This window comes from Uranotaenia lowii, chromosome 3, assembly GCF_029784155.1.
Source record: "Uranotaenia lowii strain MFRU-FL chromosome 3, ASM2978415v1, whole genome shotgun sequence".
Taxonomy (NCBI): domain Eukaryota; kingdom Metazoa; phylum Arthropoda; class Insecta; order Diptera; family Culicidae; genus Uranotaenia; species Uranotaenia lowii.
The window spans coordinates 7409212-7428572 of NC_073693.1; the positions used below are offsets into that span (position 1 = coordinate 7409212).

The 19361-nt window shown below is 34.8% G+C and overlaps 1 protein-coding gene across 1 annotated transcript in view; it reads right to left on the reverse strand.

The window, feature by feature from the left end:
• Window positions 1–11646, reverse strand: part of LOC129753419 (arfGAP with SH3 domain, ANK repeat and PH domain-containing protein) — an 83276-nt gene extending 71630 nt beyond the window's left edge. The window contains exon 1 of the mRNA XM_055749241.1: window positions 11079–11646. The gene's annotated coding sequence lies outside the window, so the exon portion shown is untranslated. The remainder of the gene's footprint in view (window positions 1–11078) is intronic.
• Window positions 11647–19361: the final 7715 nt, after the last annotated feature.

Here is a 19361-nt window from a genome sequence, read left to right on the forward strand (position 1 = left end):
CTCTTTTTCTGCACCTACCAGCTCATACACAATTCTGTTATGTTTCCATAATAAAAACAATCTTTCACAACATGGCTGTCATTCGCTACCTGTACATTCATTTCAATTTTAAGTGACCGGTCAAGTGAATTTGACAATTAAGTGACGGGTCAAGTGAATTTTAAGTGAGAATGTAATGGAATTGAAGTGAGCGGCGAAGTAAGTGGATTTTCAGAGGAATTTCAAGCAAGGATTGAAAAACTCACTCAAACGAGCGACGGAGCCTGCATCGCTCCGATTTTTGCTCATAAAAATGCCCTGGAACGCGAATGAGGTGTGAGCGAGAACCTCCTGTTCTCACGAATCAAGCCCGACCAAAACGAAAACACGACCAAGGCTCCTGATTCCTTTTTGCCTTGCTTCCTTCTCCGCACACAAAATCTAGCATCAACCCGACGATTGCGTAGCAGCGAGCCGAATCATGAAACTTTTTACCAACCCGCTCATGAGCCGTGTTAGTAATGGTATTATTCTTTCCCGTGGAAAAATGTTCGTCCCTTTGCCTTGAGCTTAAACAAACACTAACAGCAACAAAGATGACGCCAAGCCGTGTTGGCTGTAAATACGCGTTGGCCAAAAGGAATGGAAAATAAGAAGAGCAGTGTGCATACGGTCGGCACATCCAATCCATTTTAGTGATGTTATTATTCTTTTCAGGCAAATATGCCGAGCGAAAAGAATGGTTTTGCTTCTTGCTAGTGCTGTTATTATTGCTTCCTACAAAGAATGTGCGTCACTTTTTGAAGCTACGAGCTTGAAAGAACATCAATAACATCAACAGCAACAGTGTGCACTTGTGTAGGCCAAGTCAATGTTTAAACGATCGGTGCCCGGACCGTACGGACGGTTTGTCTCTGAGAAGGACGAGCCGAAAGATTTCTTTTTCTTTTTTTTCTTCCTACTTTTTTCTTCTGAACTGGCGTACTTCCTTCCCTAAACAGACAGCAAGCTCGGTATCAAAATTCTCATGAAGCAAATTCGAGTCTCTCGTGATCCCGTTTCTCAGACTCGCTCATGAATATTTTTTAATACGAGAAGCATAGAAACAGCCGTCGTAAAATCGTTTCTGTTGCTGTTCGTGATTGTATTGAACACAAACGAATAGCGAGCCGGCGGCGAAGCATTTTCGTGTGCATTTCGAGGAGTGAGCGATTTTTATAGTCCTTGATTTCAAGTGACAGTCACTTAAAACTTATGTGATGAGTTAGTGAACATTGATTCGGTCACTTGAAACATAAGTGACGGGTAAGTGAAATCTACATGAGCCACTTGAAATGAAGAAATTCACTGAACTCCCACTTTTAAGTGAAACGTCAAGTGTATTTTAAGTGTGATTTTGGGTTCAGTGCACCTTTGTTGGTGTACGTGAAATCGGCAGTGTCAACAGAAAACATCAAGCTGTCAAAAATCCATTACAGCTGGTATTTGTTTTCGTTTGATTTCGAAAATTGAAACAAATTTACTTTAGTTGATCATTGTCTAAAGTCTGCTTCATTTAATATTGGAACAAATTCTTTTGCTCATTGTGACGCTCCTAGTGGACGGATTTGGAAACTTTTTTCACCCACGTGTCGGGAAATTCATTACCTTTCACCATGTATTTATGTCATAACACCAAACGATAGCATTTTGTAAACAACCGCCATGGAAGCCGAACGGAGAGATCAAATTGTGCACAGTTTTCTTGAAAATCCATTGTTGTCGGCATCGAAGCTAGCTAAACAGCTTAAAATGCCCAGAAATACCGTATGGCGTGTTATCAAGCAGTACAAGGAAACATTGACGACGGCTCGGAAGCCGCATTCGAAGCGTCGGAGTGGAACTGTCGACCGGAAACTGCGTGGGAAAGTCATCAAGGCCGTCAAGAGGAATCCCAATCTTTCAGACCGCGATTTGGCCAATAAATTCCAGGCCGCTCACAGTACGGTGCGACGAATTCGTCTCCGGGAAGGAATAAGGTCATTCCGAGCCAGCAAACAGCCAAATCGGACGCTGAAGCAGAACAATGTGGCCAGAATCCGTGCTCGAAAGCTGTACGACCAAGTGCTGACCAAGTTCGACGGATGTAAAGTCTGCTTTATTTAATATTGGAACACAAACAATTGCGTGTAGTTCAGTCATTTATTAACGAATTCATAATTTGTTTTTCATACAAATGTAGCATTTTTTTTACTCTTTCATAAAAAAAAATTAAAAAAATTATTCATTGCTGTTTCGAAGAAATTCTCGTACTCGTACTCGTAAGAAAACTGTGCACAATTTGATCTCTCCGTTCGGCTTCCATGGCGGTTGTTTACAAAATGCTATCGTTTGGTGTTATGACATAAATACATGGTGAAAGGTAATGAATTTCCCGACACGTGGGTGAAAAAAGTTTCCAAATCCGTCTACTAGGAGCGCCACAATGAGCAAAAGAATTTGTTCCAATATTAAATGAAGCAGACTTTAGTAAATAATTTGAAAATTTTAACATGAATTTATGTATTATGTTGAATTGTGAAGATTTCAGATTTAATTTGCTTGGTAGATTCGCCTCTGGCTCTGATGATAACTGCAATACCGGCTGATTCTGGGCGGTCTATGTTTGCTGCTGCTAGACTGCAGTTACCCCAGCTTGAAGGTTCCGGTATTTTGAACGTTCATTCCTCGCAAATCTCATCTTCGTTCGAGTACCTATTTCCGTTTCCAGATTACAAAAGAAAAATTCTTGGAAGTCAAATTGGCGAACTCAGATCGCGGAAGTCTGGGGAGAAAATTTTGCTAACAGACCGAAACGAACGAAATTCAAGCTCCCATACGAGTGTAGTCTCGAACTAACGTTTTTGAAGGGCAACGGGTGGGAATCCGGGACTTGGCGCAACCGAGCATCGTCACCCTAAGGCACAGCTCGAAGCAGAGTTGCTTCGATGCAGCTGAACGATTTTTGCTGTGGAGACCAACTTATAGGACCCTCCCGAACAAGAAAACTTTTCGGTTTGGGCGATTCCACCAGATCTTTGGGTTGGCCTTTTTGCACTCGGATTTGCTGCTCTTTTTCGTCATCGCCTGGAACCGATTGCAGCAAGCCTTCTGGGCACATTTCTTCTTGGGAGCGTTGTTTGCTTTGGAACGTGCCATCCAGGTGAAATTCTCCGCCTCTGTTGGAAACGGCACGCTGGTATTGAATCCGGAACAAGTTTCCGTTCTTCGGGATAATAAAGAGAAAAAAACAGCTCGAACGCAATTTTTGCGGTATAGAAATAAACCAACCAGCTGATATTTGTTTACATCGGGAAGCACGTGCTGTCAAAATTCATGATAGTATTCGTGAGAGCGCAAGCAACACCGAATATTTTCAGAGTGTTCCACCGTCCACTTTATGGTGCACACCAGTGGACTACTCATCCTGAAAACGAGCATGAAAACAGCAAAAAGTGCACTACCGGTAGTGCCCCGGTGCACCACCACACGAAAACAAATTCTCTATAAGATACTTTTTTTATCGTAAGTTTTCTTGGGAGTGAAATTTTATGGATGAATCATCCTTCGGGATGAAAATCCAGAGAAAAAAAAATTGTGAGAGAAAAGCCTAAAAATAGGTCTTGAGGTCTGGAGCATGATGTGTCCTGACGGTCCTGATGATCCTGATGGATTATATGACGTCCTATATTAATATGATCTGTGCCATTTTCAAACTGAGATAAGTGAGCAAGAATCTTATGAAAAAAAATAAGAAGTGTTTTCAAAAAAATTGCATGAATATTGATATAATTAGTATGCAGTCCTAATTTTTAGGACAGGATCGAAAATCATTGATCCAGCGATCAATAAACAGGCCTGACTTACTTCATCTCAGCTTTGAACTGACTTCATTTCTATAAGGTAAAAAACTGTCCTCTGATAAAGTAATCAAAATACGGTGGTTAAATCGTGTGCAAAATATTTGGACCACTAGCGGAGATATTTTGTAAAATTTCGTGATGGACAGCAAAAAAAACTATTTAGGGGACAAGTCTCGCCTGGATGTTCCGTAGATAAACAAGGAGAAAAAATTAAAAAAATATTTGATGTCTAGCACTTACTTATTGACGATCTGAGGAAGCTGAAAATCAGCAGGTATGTGTTACATAACGATTGACATAATTAATATCTAATTGCATATAAAAGAAGGCCGCCTCCAAATACCACCGTTTTTTCCTGAATAGCACTTCCAAAGCACCTCCAAAGTTGATACTCTGTTTTGGTTTGATCTGGAATCACGCCATTACGCAAAAATGTTGGTGGAGTCACAAGTCAAACAAGTAAAAAAGGTGGTTTTTAGGCCTAAGAAGAACAATCTGCTAAATTTGACATAACTTCGATCAATTTAAACATTTTAAGTTGTTTTAAAGGTCAAGCTTCAGGAAACAATCGGAAATGTAATCGAAAATAGCCTTGATTTGAAAAAAAACCTTGATTCATAGTACATATGTATTATGGATGGCGCACGTGGCGCTCAAAAATTGAAGTAAATGAATTTCTTCATTGAACGCTATCTAAAAAATCACTTGCCAGAACGTCACAAAAAATTGCACAAAAAACATTACATCTCACTGAAAATTTCAACAATCTTTATCCATGTATGTGTGTGATGGCCCCGTAGGACCATTTGGGTCCTTCCTCCACCCCCTACGCTTCTTTAAAAGTAGGAGGGACATTTTATCCTTAGGATTATTTTATATTACTTTGAATTTTCTTATTCTGTACGACTTTTTTCGTCTTACTCCCGCGTTTGTCCATCACCGTACAATTCTTTATCTGAATCCTCGTCAGATTTCCATCACTTTCATCATATGATCCTTGTCAGGATTTGTCATATTTTTAAACAGTCTGTTTGATGTATTGTATTGCCATTTTCTTAAAAGTGTTTATGTTCACACTATTTTTGATGCTTGTCGGTAGGTTGTTGAACATTTGCGATCCGTTGTAGAAAAGAGAGCGTTTGCTCATCTCTTTTTTAATATTCGGCAGTCTGAAGCCTTGTGCTCTTCTTGTGTTGTATCTGTGAATGTCGATTTCGTATTGCTGGCCATCCATTAAATAATATGGTAACATTCCATTTTTCGTCTTATATATAAATATCAAACTGTTATATGCAATTCTTTGTTTCACTGACAACCATTGAAGAATATCGAACATTAAAACACTTCGATTACATCGAATCACTGCTCGCATAATTTTATTAAGTATTCTTTGTAGTCGATTTGTTTGTGTGTCAGATGCGTGAAGCAATATTGTAGCGCAATAATCAAAATGTGGCATGATCACAGATTTAACATAAATTACTTTTGACCAGAAAGTCATATAACGGCTAATTCGGCACAGTATGCCATATTTTTGGCGATTTTCTTGATTGTATAGTCAATATGTGCTATGAAATTCAGCTTCTCGTCAACTTGTATTCCCAAGTATTTGACCTGGCGCACTCTTTCGATGGCACATCCATCAATCAGCAATTCTGGGCAGACTCTTATTTTTCGATTACCAATAACCATCCAGTTCGTTTTATTAAGATTCAGACACAATTTTTTATGTGTTAAAAACTCCGAAATATTTTTCAAATCAGCATTTGCTTCTTGGATAACTAGTTCTAAGTCATTACCACTCCAGTAGGAGACTGAATCATCTGCAAACAGTTTGAGACGACCATAACGAAGACAGTTTTTCGTGTCGTTGATGTACAATATGAATAACAAGGGACCCAGAACACTTCCTTGTGGGACACCTAGATTATTTTCTCTATATCGGAAATACGATGTTCCATATTTTGTTCTTTGCATTCTACTATTCAAGTAGTCTTTAAACCAGTTTAATACCGTTCCGTTGATACCTATTCTTTCCAATACGTTTACCAACTTTAACCGATCAATCGTTTCAAAAGCTCTCTTGAAATTCAGAAACACAGCAACTGTGTAACTATCGTTTTCAATATTGATCTTCCAATTTCTGAATATCAAGTTCACTGCAGACTCCGTTAAATGCTGTTTTCAGAATCCAGATTGCTCGCTAATCAATATTCCTTCTGATTCAATAAAACGTAGAGACTGTTTTTTAACTGCTAAATTTAGCACCTTTTCTTGTAATTCCAACATGTTTATCGGACGATACAATTTAGCTTCTCGTGCATTTTTCTCTTTTTCAATCGGAACAACAGTCGAATGCTTCCTTGTAGAAGATATTATTCCTAATCTTAGACTCGTATTTATAATTTGTGTCAACTGATCACCTAGTACCGGTAGAGAATCCTTAAAGACTTTTAAAGAGACGTTGTCGATACCAGCCGTGGATTTCATATTTTTCACGATTTCGTCAAATTTTTGACAACTTATTGTTTCAAATGAACTGAAACTTCCACCATTGCAGCCAATACAATCCACGAACACGTTAGAACTTGCCGGAATGCTGTCATGGATTTCCATGACACTGTCAATGAAGAAGTCATTAAACTTCTCTACAATTTCAGTTTCATCAAAAGTTATTCACAAAACAAGTGTTGAATTTTTTTTTCGGAATACACTCCTTATTAATGCAAAAAATGGATAAAGGAGAATAGCTTAATGAGATAGGAGCCTTATTTTGATTCTTAAACCACCAACCCACAGAAAGGGTACGATGTATGCCGTGGCCATGACCAAAGACTTGAATGCTACCCTCTACGCCACGGGCTGTGGCGCCTACGCAGCTATGTGGAAAATGGTAATCTTAGTGTTTTTTTTTAAGTAATTTAACAGCAAGCTGTCATTCTTCCCAAAGCCCCCTTAAACTTAGATGAAAAATTAAAAACGGGAGCAAAGTTTACTGGTGAACTGAGAAAGATACAACAAAACTGATGTGAATTATAAACCAATATATCCCTTAAAACTTGTAATTTACGTCAATATATGTCTGTATCTGGTAAGTAGTTTTCTGAAGATTTCAAAGAAATATTTTACATTGGCTGATACACGAGGTACAACTAGTAGTTAAGCACAACGCATGATACCAAAATAAGTACCTGGATTCAGTACTTATTTCAAGTGTTGTTATTGAGAATCAAGATGGTACCAAAATGCACACCGTGACACGTCAATGAAATCATATATACGGATGGTCTGAGCAGCTAAATGAACTTTTCAGGTGCAGTGACCCTACACCCAAGGTGATAATTTCAGAAAGGAAGGGGAAAAGTTATTCATGTGAAATTCTACTTGGCAGATAGGATTGATAATAAGAAAATATTAAATTTTTTTTTCATGCTGCAGCTTTATGAGAAATCACACGGCCCTTTTGAGACCAAAATTTCTCACCGTAGGTAAATGAAATTGGTAGGATTGGGAGGAAACCGCAATACACCGGGTAGAATAAGAATGGGTCTCCAGTTGTTCTCTTACAAGTCAAACCCTGGCGAACCAGGATGGGGCCTGCCAATGAGCCGTAGTACGAGCGAAAGTAGATATTTCATAACGGTTGTGTAAAATGTAAATGAGTAGCATTGTCTCATGTGAAGTGAGCAACAAATGGTAGCCTTTTTAGAGCTGAGGTTTGTTGTCACAGTGTGTAGTTTTGTGTAATGTAAAGTGAACAACAAATAAGTAGTAGTCTTTGTAGGGCTGAGGTTTGTTGTGACAGTGAGTAGTATTGTGTCATGGGAAGTGAGCAACAAATAGTAGCCTTTTCAGGGCTGAGGTTTGTGGTCATAATGAATAGTATTGTGTGAGCAAAAATTGATGGCCTTTGGAAGCTGAGGTTTGTTGTCACAATGAGTAATATTATGTCATGAGAAGTGAGCAACAAAAGTAGCCTTTGTAGAGCTGAGGTTTGCTGTCTTTGTAAGTAGTATTGTATGATGTGAAGTGAGCAACAAAATATCGCCTTTGAGAGGCTGAGGTTTGTTGTCACAGTGAGTAGTATTGTTTCATGTGAAGTGAGTAACAAATAATACCCCTTATATAGCTGAGGTTTGTTGTCATTGTGAGTAGTATTGTGTCATGTGAATTAAGCAACAAATGGAGCAATTAAGCAACAATTGTGTCATGTGAATTAAGCTTTGTAGGGCTGAGGTTTGTTGTCATTGTGAGAAGTATTGTGTCATATGAAGTGAGCAACAAATAATAATAGCCTTTGTGAGGCTGAGGGTTGTCACAGCAGAGGAAGAATGACCAAGCTGGTTAAAATCCTCTATAAATAAACATAATAGAATAGAATAGTTGTCACAGTGAGTAGTATTGTTTCATGTGAAGTGAGCAACAAATAATAGCCTTTATATGGCTGAGGTTTGTTGGCACGATGTGTAGTATTTAACCTTTAACCGAATGGGTGAACATTGATTTAAAGCCCTGGGGTCAACACCGTACCCGGGTTCACTTTGGGTTTTAGTGATCGGGTGGTGCTCCCAAGTGTCGAAAAACTGTGATAGTTTCACTGCGGAGACATGATACTTGAGCGTCAAGGCATATCCAATTATATCAAAGTGATATAATTAAGCCTTCATCCATGCCCAATTCAAAGGTATACACGGCTAGCATTTCACTAATGCTCAAACAGCCAACCTTCATCATACTATGTGTGCCAGGTTATGTCACGACCGGGATTCGATCTCATGAACGTTGACTTAGAAGATAAGGATGATATCCTCTAGGCCACGATCTGCTGGCTAAGACATAGATACACGCAGCGAAAAGGTTTTTTATTTCAAAGGAAAGTGCCGCAAAAATAAAGGATTTTTTCCTTTGGTTTTGGGACAAATAAAAATTCTTTTGGTTCAAAAGCTTTTTCTTTTGTTTCAAAGAATTTTTCTTTTGAAAAATCTTTGAATCAAAATCTTAATACTTTGAAACAAAAAACAGTTTCATTTGATACAAAGTTGTTTTCGTTCGCCACAATGTAATTTGGATTTAGATTTAAAAAAATTGGTTCATTGAACCATTTTCCATTTATTCCAATTGGAGGACATATTTCCTGTTGTTTTGAAATTCCTATTAGGAATTTCAAAAAAATAAAAAGAAAGAAATTTATATGTTAAATTAATTTTTATTTACAACAGATGAAACACTTGGCCACAAACTAGTTCACTAAAATCGATCCGGTCCAAATTTTAGTCGACCTGACCGCTGGATTTGGAGCGGTGTCATCGTGCGCAGCTTTCATCTCGGTTGAGGCATCTAGGGAAACCATCCTTCGGCTCTGGTTCTGTAAAAACGCAATCACTTATAGAAAATCTTCGATATTCACTCTTTAACTAACATACTTACCATACTTCATCCTGAATCCTTCTAATATAGCTAACTCTGACCTACATTTTCACACGACCGGCCAAACTTGATTCGATTTTCCGGTTTTGTATTCTTCTTGCAAGGCAAATCAAAATATTTTTGAATCAAAGGCTGAAGTTTTTATTCAAAGGAATCATTTCTTCAAGTTAAAAACATTTTCCTTTGGTTCAAAAAAAGTTGACTTTGTTTTAAAAGAAATAAGCTCAATTAACATTTATTTAGAATCAAAGTATTTGCTTAAATTCAAAATCCAAAAATATTTAGTTCAAAGAATTAATTCTTTGTTTCAAAAAATATTTTTTTGAATCAAAAACAAAAGTTTTTGGTTCAAATAAAACAGGAGTTAGATTCAAAAAAATGAATGTTTTGAAACAAAATCATTTTTGTTTTGGTTCAAAAACCTAGTTTTCTCTGCGTGTATGCTTAGCAGTATCAAAGTCGGCTGATATTGGCTGTCTGACATTGATTATTAGCAGCTCTGCCAATGATAAATTTTTAATTTAATTTATTATTCGAAATTACGTTAGCTTTTATAATGTACAGTAAGGTTTTTTTACCACTGATATACGTAACGCGTAAAAAAAACCGCGCAAAAACAAACCGTGTTAATTCCCGAAAAATGATACCTGAAACCTGAGACTTTCGACATGACACCTGAAACCTGAGACTTGAGACTTAAGACATGACACCTGAGACCTGAGATCTGAGATTTGAGACATGAGACTTGAGACATGGGACATTAGACCTGATACTTGAGACATTAGACCTGAGACATTAGACATGAGACTTGAGACATTAGACCTGAAACATGAAAAATGAGACCTGAGATATGAGACCTGAGCCATGAGACATGAGGCATGAGACATGAGACCTGAAACTTGAGACCTGAGCCATCAGACCTGAGACTTGAGATATTAGACATGAGACATGATACCTGATACATGAGACCTGAGACATGAGACATAAGACTCAGGTCTCATGACTCAGGTCTCATGTCTCAGGTCTCATTTCTCAGGTCTAATGTCTCATGTCTGATGTCTCAAGTCCAAGGTCTCAGGTCTCATGTTGCATGTCGCATGTCTCATGTCTCATGTCTCAAGTCTCAGGTCACATGTATAATGTCTCATGTCTCATTTCGAAGGTCTCAGGTCTCGGGTTTCAGGTCTCTGGTCTCATTTCTCAGGTCTCAAGTCTTTGGTCCCTTATCTTATTTCCCACGTCTCAAGTCTCATGTCTAATGTCTCAGGTCACAGGTTTCTTGTCTCAGGTCTCATGTCTCGTGTCTCATATTTCTGGTCTCAATTCTCAGGTCTCAGGTCCCAAGTCTCAGGTCTTAGGTCTCAGGTCTCAGGTCTCATGTATCACGTTCTTAGTCTCTAAACTAAGATTTTCCCAACTTTAAAAAGATTCTAAGTGTTTTCCTTTGAAAGGGACTTTCTCTCAAAAACCGTGTTAATTCGCGAAATCCGTGTAAAAAAACCGTGTTAATTCCCGAAAACCGTGTGAAAAAACCGCGTAAAAAACCTTGGTGTATTTTATTTCAGTAAAATACAATTTGAAAAAAAAATGAAAATATGTACATACATTAGCATCTTCTGTGAACAATTGTAATGAGTTTTCTGGCATTCCAATCAATAAAAATGAGTTCGAAGAAATTCAAGTACATTGTATGTTATGTACATAGTTATAATTATTTTTATGTAAAAAGTCCGATTATGATTGAAATCCAAAATTACTCTAGATAGAAAACAATAAATTGGCAACACTTACCGGGGGGGATTTGCGAATGAAAAAAGAAAACACCCACTTTTCACCGACTGACACCTTGAGGCTGTCGCTGAAATTCCGGATGGATTTATCCACCGATACGACACCTGGACCGGACAAAACCCACTAGTCTAACCGCGAAAACAGATTCCCGGGTCAGATAACACCCGTTTTTTCAACTACTCTGACCCCGAAAACAGACAGCTTCTTTTTCCAAAAACTGCACCAGCGATTGGTGTTTTTTCTTCCGATTTTATCCGCGGCCGAGCGATAGTTTGATAAACCCTTCCCGTTCTGGCCTTCTAGGAATACCGTTACCGAATACCGAGTTGGTTCACATTCACCCAGATGCTGTCCCTTTTCGACCTTCACTTGCACATAGTCCCGCGAAGAGCTGTTGTTAGGAATGATGAAGGAACGCCATCCATGCAGCAGCAGCAAGCCAGCAACTGCTGGGGGAAAAAATTATAACACAAATCCGTTCGATCCGCGCGCGTCGTCACGTCACAAAACTGCAATCGAATTTCAAGCCCGTCGTTCGTCCCTGAGAGCACGAATCAAACTGAGCCCGTTAACTGAAATTCGGCTCTGGTTAACGAAGGCGCGTTCGGATTCTACACGGTGACACGGGACTAGTCAACGATCACATAATCATAAGTCAAATTGAACATATATGCACTGAAAGAATATGCAATGTTGAAATATGCAGGTTATTATTAAAAATGTATAAAACAACAAAAATAATTCAATTAAAGCTAGAACAAAAGAACTGACATATGAAAAAAATGACAAAAGAGAGAAAAATTACAAACATCAAAACAATAGATACAGACAAAAACCACAAAAATGACAAAAATGACAAAATAACAAAAATGACAAAAATGTCAAAAATAACAAAAAAGACAAAAATGACAAAAATGATAAAAATTACAAAAAAAAACACAAATAACACAGATGACAAAATGATACAAATGATACAAATGACAAAAACGACAGAAATGACAAAAATGACAACAATGACAAAAATGACAAAAATGACAAAAATAACGAAAATGACAAAAAATGGCAAAAATGACAATAAAAGACAAAAATGACAACAATGACAAAAATGAAAAAATGACAATGTAGAGAATATAGATGATGAGAAAGAAATTAACAAAATAAATAAATAAATAAATAAATAAAACAAAAAATAAATAAATGCAAATCTTCAATTAAATCTGCGAATGATTATTTAGTGTGCAAATCAGTTCAGAATCCATCTCTTATGTTCGAATCCATTTCGAACGAGAGAGTTGATTGAGATTCAAAGTGGGGAGAAAGCTTGAGCTCAATGTGTTCGAATATGTAGTTTCTCTGAGAGGAACTGAAATCGAGTCCGACTTCCGATAAAATCAGTTAGAAAAGTGTTGTTGTAAAGTACGGATCGTTTTGTGAGACGCGAATCGCGGAGATCCAAGTGAAAAAGTGGCGAGTGTTAAGTGAAAGGTCAAAACAGGCAATTGAAACTGTTGAGAACCACCAGTCACGACAATGGCGTTGTCGGTAGACTTAGAATAGCTCCCAAACGATTTGTTTTTGATGATTTAATTCCAAAACAGATGATGTTTTTTAATAGTTTTTTAAAGTGAGAAATGATAAAAATGTTTGTGATCCAAAATGGCTGAAAATAGAGATTTGGTAAGTGAGAAATAAACTGTATACATCTCCACGACGAGAGCAACGAAAGCAGATTTTTTTTAAAGTAAAGTCAAAAAAAATATTGCAAAGTTGGGTTCGAGTGAACAGACCCGAACAAGTTGATGTTGTACTAACAAATTTTGTTTTCAAATATTACACTAATGATGTTATATGCAAATATAAAGGCTTTTTTGGTGTAGTATAAGACTCAAAAATGGTTGGTTGAGTGAATTGAACGATTTTAATGTATAATTGTCCCTGGGGAGACGGAAATGAACACTCGGTTCTAGATATAAAGCAGAGCTTAGGAATGGTGATTTTGCAATTACAATAATTAACTTATAAGTTTTTATTACATATTTATACTTCTTGAAACCTTGAAAAGTTTTGGTTAAAAGGAACGAAATCTGAGGATGAACATTTTTAGAAACAATTCTAAACTTACAAAGGTAATTCTACTTGAAGGGAAATGAATAAATAACTTACAATGAATAATTATGTTAAATTAATATCACAGTTGAAGATTAAAAAAGTAACATTTAAAGTGAAGAAAAAAATTAAAATTAAGTCTTGTGCTGAATGGATGACAGTTCCAGAGAGTTTTAGTTTCAACAATAAAAAAAAATGCAAGTCCTGTTTTGGGTGAATGACAGTCCCAAACAGGTTACGTAAAAAGAAAAGAAAAGAAAAGAAAAGGTGAACATGAAGTCCTGTTTTGGGTGAATGACAGTCCCAGACAGGTTAAGTTCAACATAAAAAGAGAAAATGATGTCCTGTTTTGGGTGAATGACAGTCCCAAACAGGTTAAGTTAAATAAAGAGAAAATGAAGTCCTGTTTAGGGTGAATGACAGTCCCAAACAGGTTAAGCTCAACATAAAAAGAGAAAATGAAGTCCTGTTTTGGGTGAATGACAGTCCCAAACAGGTTAAGTTCAACATAAAAAGAGAAAATAATGTCCTGTTTTGGGTGAATGACAGTCCCAAACGGGTTAAGTAAAAAGAAAAGAAAAGAAAAGGAGAAAATAAAGTCCTGTTTTGGGTGAATGACAGTCCCAAACAGGTTAAGTTCAACATAAAAATAGAAAATGAAATCCTGTTTTGGGTGAATGACAGTCCCAAACAGGTTAAGTTCAACATAAAAAGAGAAAATGATGTCCTGTTTTGGGTGAATGACAGTCCCAAACGGGTTAAGTAAAAAGAAAAGAAAAGAAAAGGAGAAAATGAAGTCCTGTTTTGGGTGAATGACAGTCCCAAACAGGTTAAGTTCAACATAAAAATAGAAAATGAAATCCTGTTTTGGGTGAATGACAGTCCCAAACAGGTTAAGTTCAACATAAAAAGAGAAAATGATGTCCTGTTTTGGGTGAATGACAGTCCCAAACAGGCGAATTTCACAGTTAAGTTCAACAAAAAAGAGAAAATGAAGTACTTATTTGGGTGAATGACAGTCCCAACAGGTTAAATTGAACAAAAAAAAGAGAACATGAAGTCCTGTTTTGGGTGAATGACAGTCCCAAAAAGGTTAACTTCAACAAAAAAAAAAGAGAAAATGAAGTCCTGTTCTGGGTAAATGACAATCCCAAACAGTTTAAGTTAAACATAAAAAGAAAAGATCATAAGATTCTTTGTAAAGGAAAAAAAAGAGTATAAAAAATGAAGGGTAAAAATAAACATTGAAGAGAAAAATATAAAAAGTGAAAATAGAAGAATCTGGGGTGAAGAATAGAACGTAAAGATTAAAGCCTGAAGATGTAAGAATTCAAATAGCTAAGATTTGATATTGACAACTAGAATGTTATTTGTAAACAGCCAATATTAAAGCGTTATGAGTAAAGGCTTAAGATTAAGAAGGATAAAGTATTGAAAAGAGTAAATAAAATGAGGTAAAGCGTGAAGGATAAAGAGTGCAAAGTAGTATGTATAGGTAAATAGTAAAGATAAGTAGAGATTTCATCGAAAAGATTCAAAAGAATATTAAAGAATAAAGAGTAAATTGTTAATAGTTAAAATAAAAAAATTAGTAAAGAGTAATGAGTGAAATGTGAAGGGTACGAGTACAATGTGGAAAATATAAATATAGAAAAGTTAAAACGGAATAGCAAAGAGCACAGATGAGAAAAAAAATTAAGTGAAGGAAAAATGTAATGAATTAATAGTAAAGATTAAATTCAGAAGAGTAAACAGTGAAAAGTAGAATGTGAACAATAAGGATTTCAATGACAAATAAAATTTGAAGAGTGACGAGGAAAGATTTAAGGATTAAAAGGGTAGATCAAAGAGTGAATTGTAAAAAATAAAATTAAAAAAAAATAAAGTGTGATGAGTAATATTAAAGAGTATGAGATTTAGAATGCCAAGGAAGAAATGAGTAAGTAGTCAAAAGTTATCAAAAGAAAAAGCAATTGTGGAGAGCAAGTTATTAAGACTTGAGAGTGAAAAATGAAAAATATAGAGTATACAGAACAGTGAAGAGTAAAAAGAAATGCTTATTGAGTAGGGACCGGAATCAAATGTAAAGTTTATAGATAAGAGAGTGCAGAGTGACCAGTAAAATGTTAAAGGTAGGAGTAAAAAAAAGTTAAAACGAAATAATTGGAGAAGTTGAGAGTAAATACCAACGAATAAAATAAAGAGTAAGCCTTGAAGAGCGAAAAATAATTGGTTAAAAGTGTAAGACAAAGAGCAACCAGATAAGAGCAAAGCGTATTGAGTGAAGAGTAAAGAATACTTTGTAAAAAAAAGCTACACGTGAAACAAAAAAATTAGAGTAAAGAAAAAAAAGAAAAGTTAAGAATACTGAAAAAGTAAAGAGTAAAGAGTTAAATGTGAAAGATACAAGAAAAAAGTAGAGATTAAAAAAAAATCATAACATTATTGTAAAGAGTAATGAGTTAAGTGTAAAAAGTACAGATGAAAAATATAGAGAAAAATAGGTTCCTATGTAACGAATAAAGAGTAATGATTAAAAAATAGAAGAGTTGACAGTGAATAAAAAGGATTTTAGGAATCAAAATTAAAAAGTAAGGAATCAAGTGTCAAGGCAGTGAAGAGTCGAAAGGAAAAAGGCAATAGAAAAGAGCCAACATTTAAGACTTAAGAAGGAAAAATAAAAATTATAGAGTATGAAGAAAAGTGGAGAATAAATAGAAAAGTTAATTGAGAAGAGACCAGAATCAAAAGAAAAGAGTATGAAATAGCAAGGAATAAAAAGAGAAGAAATAAAAAAAGGGAAGTAAAAAAAACAAGAGTTTAAAGTGAATAGCAAAAGAGTAAGAAGTGAACCTTGAGGAGTTAAGAGTAATTAGTAAATAATGAAAAGTAAAGAGCAATCAGATATGAGAAAAGCTTAAAGAGTAAATTGAAAAGTAAAAAGAGTAAAGAAAGAAATAAAAAGAAAAGCAACAAGTGAACAAAAAAAGAAATGAGTATAATAAAAAAGAGAAATGTTAAGAGTAAAGAGTTAAAAGTAAAGAGTTAGGGGTAAAGAGTTAAAAGTAAAGAGTCAAAATGAAAAATAAGAATAAACAGTGAAAAGTAAGAGAAAAGATTGTAGATTAAAAAGTGGAGGGTTAATGGTCAAAAGTAAAGAGTAAAAAATGAATTGTTTGGAATAAAAGTAAACGGTGAAAATAAGAGATTAAATGTTAAAGAGTTGAGAATAAAAAATAAGCGTTAAAGGTTTGTCGTGAAGACTAAGAGAAATCTGTCGTAAGTAAAAAAATATTAAATAAAGAGTGAAGAGTATAGAGTAAAATAAAGAGCGAATAATGAAAGGTATAGGAAAAAGAGTCAAGCAAGAAGTGAACAGGGAAGGATAAAGTAAAAATGAAAGAAGGAGAAAAAAAAATTTAAGAGAATAGAAAGGGTCAGAAGTAAACTTTGAAGAGTTATTAGTAAAAAGTGAAAAATAAATTGCAAAGAGTAAATAAAAAAAACGTAATGAGGGTAGAAGTTAGGTTGAATCTAGTTTAAGAGTAATTAGTTAAGAGTGGAAACATAGAGTTTAGAGTTCAAGTGAAGATAAAAAAAGGAGTAAGTATGAATTTAAAAAAAATAGAACAAAGAGTTAACAGTGGAGATTGACAGTAAAGATAAAAGTGTAATGAGTAAAGAATTAAGATTCAACATAAATAGTTAACATAAAATTTAGAAGGGAGCAAGTAAGAATTGTAAAGCAGAAATTTCAAGTTCTTTTAAAGAGATGAAATTAAAAGAAAAGTGAATTATAAATGGAAAACCGTAAAGTTGTTTAAAAACTAAAGCGTACAGATTGAGAATAAAACGTAGAAACTACGAAGAAAAGTTTAAAATGAAGAATTAAGAGTGACAAAAAGTGTGAAGTTAAATTAGAAAAAGTTAATTTTGAAGAGTTCAGAGTAATTAGAAAAAGTATAGCGTAATGTCAAAAGCGTAATGAGTTAGGGGTGGAGCGTAAAGTATAACCTATAAAGAAAAATAGTAAAAAGCAATTTGTTAAAGTATAGAGTGGAGAGTGAGAAGAAAGAGTGAAGTGGCAAGGATTAAGAGTAAAAGTGAGGTCTTTAGAGTAAAAAGAAAGTGGAAAGTAAGAATAAAAAGAGTAGAGAATACAGAATAAAGCCATGCAGCAAAGTAATGTAACATTTCCGTTCTTATTTACTGCTTAAATGTGTCCAGGTAACGTCAGTTACAATGAACATTTGTTAGGAGTTAACACGCTGCCACAAAGCCACGCCTACTATTGTTGATCATTTGTTAGGAGTTAAAGAGACAAAATCAAGTTTGTTTTATTGAAGTTATTCCAACCCAAGTTGAAACAAAAAACGATTTAGCATATAAGAGATGTGGAGAAACATGTCCTTCAAAAAAAAAACAGTTTAAATAATGTGCAAATTCAACACAATAAATTTTTTTAAAGAAATCTTGACCGTAAAAAAAAAATATTATGAAAGTTTACTCATATAAATACGCTAGGAAATAACCTGTTCAAGAGAAACAAAATTTGAAAAAAAAAAAAACTTTATTACATTGAGAACTTCAATTTTTGCGTGTTAAAGGTTACATTGAATGAGGTTTATCAAATTATACCAGTTTTTTTCCGATTAACAGAAACTGGTATATAATAAGAGTCATTGAAATTCTCAATAATTTAAAATAAACCAGGATAATTAATAATAAAAAAAGAAAACAAAAATTTATTTATTGCACAACAGATTCAGTTATGCTGACAAAGCTACGAGAGTGAGGAACAATTTAGCATGATAATTGCATTGATTGAAACTAGATCATTTCAGTAGAAAGAGATATATGTACGTTAGACATTCATTTTGTATACGGTAAGGAAAATGGAAAGATAGGAAATAAAGTTGGTAACAAAACTCTAGCCGCTTGAAATAGTAAAGTTGCGTGTAATTATGAATTTTCTTCTCTTCTTTTATGTAAAAATTGTGCTCAGACGAAGCAATTTTTCACGCCTATTCGCATTGATTTTATACCTTGAATTTGCAGTAGAGTCAAATTGTTCATTATGTTAATTAATGTTGCAAAAAGAATTCGCAGTTGAAATCGACGATTCAGTTTGTGACTGTTCGTAGATGATTAAAAATATGAAGTTACTCAGGCATGTTTATTGATTTTGTTGAGTAGGAGTGGAGGCGAATGTAGAGAATATAGATGATGAGAAAGAAATTAACAAAATAAATAAATAAATAAATAAATAAAACAAAAAATAAATAAATGCAAATCTTCAATTAAATCTGCGAATGATTATTTAGTGTGCAAATCAGTTCAGAATCCATCTCTTATGTTCGAATCCATTTCGAACGAGAGAGTTGATTGAGATTCAAAGTGGGGAGAAAGCTTGAGCTCAATGTGTTCGAATATGTAGTTTCTCTGAGAGGAACTGAAATCGAGTCCGACTTCCGATAAAATCAGTTAGAAAAGTGTTGTTGTAAAGTACGGATCGTTTTGTGAGACGCGAATCGCGGAGATCCAAGTGAAAAAGTGGCGAGTGTTAAGTGAAAGGTCAAAACAGGCAATTGAAACTGTTGAGAACCACCAGTCACGACAGACAAAAATGACAAAAAAGACAAAAACAACAAAAATGACAAAAATGACAAAAATTACAAAAATGACAAAATTGACAAAAATGAAAAAAATGACAAAAATGATAAAAATTACAAAAAAAAGACACAAATGACAAAAATGACAAAAATGACAAAAATGACAAAAATGACAAAAATGACAAAAATGACAAAAATGACAAAAATGACAAAAATGACAAAAATGACAAAAATGACAAAAATGACAAAAATGACAAAAATGACAAAAATGACAAAAATTACAAAAATCACAAAAATGACAAAAATTACAAAAATAACAAAAATGACAAAAATGACAAAAATGACAAAAATGACAAAAATGACAAAAATGACAAAAATGACAAAAATGACAACAATGACAAAAATAACGAAAAAGACAAAAAATGACAAAAATGACAATAAAAGACAAAAATGACAACAATGACAAAAATGACCAAATTGACAAAAATGACAAAAATGACAAAAATGCCAAAAATGACAAAAGTGACAAAAATGTCAAAAATGTCAAAAATGACAAAAATTACAA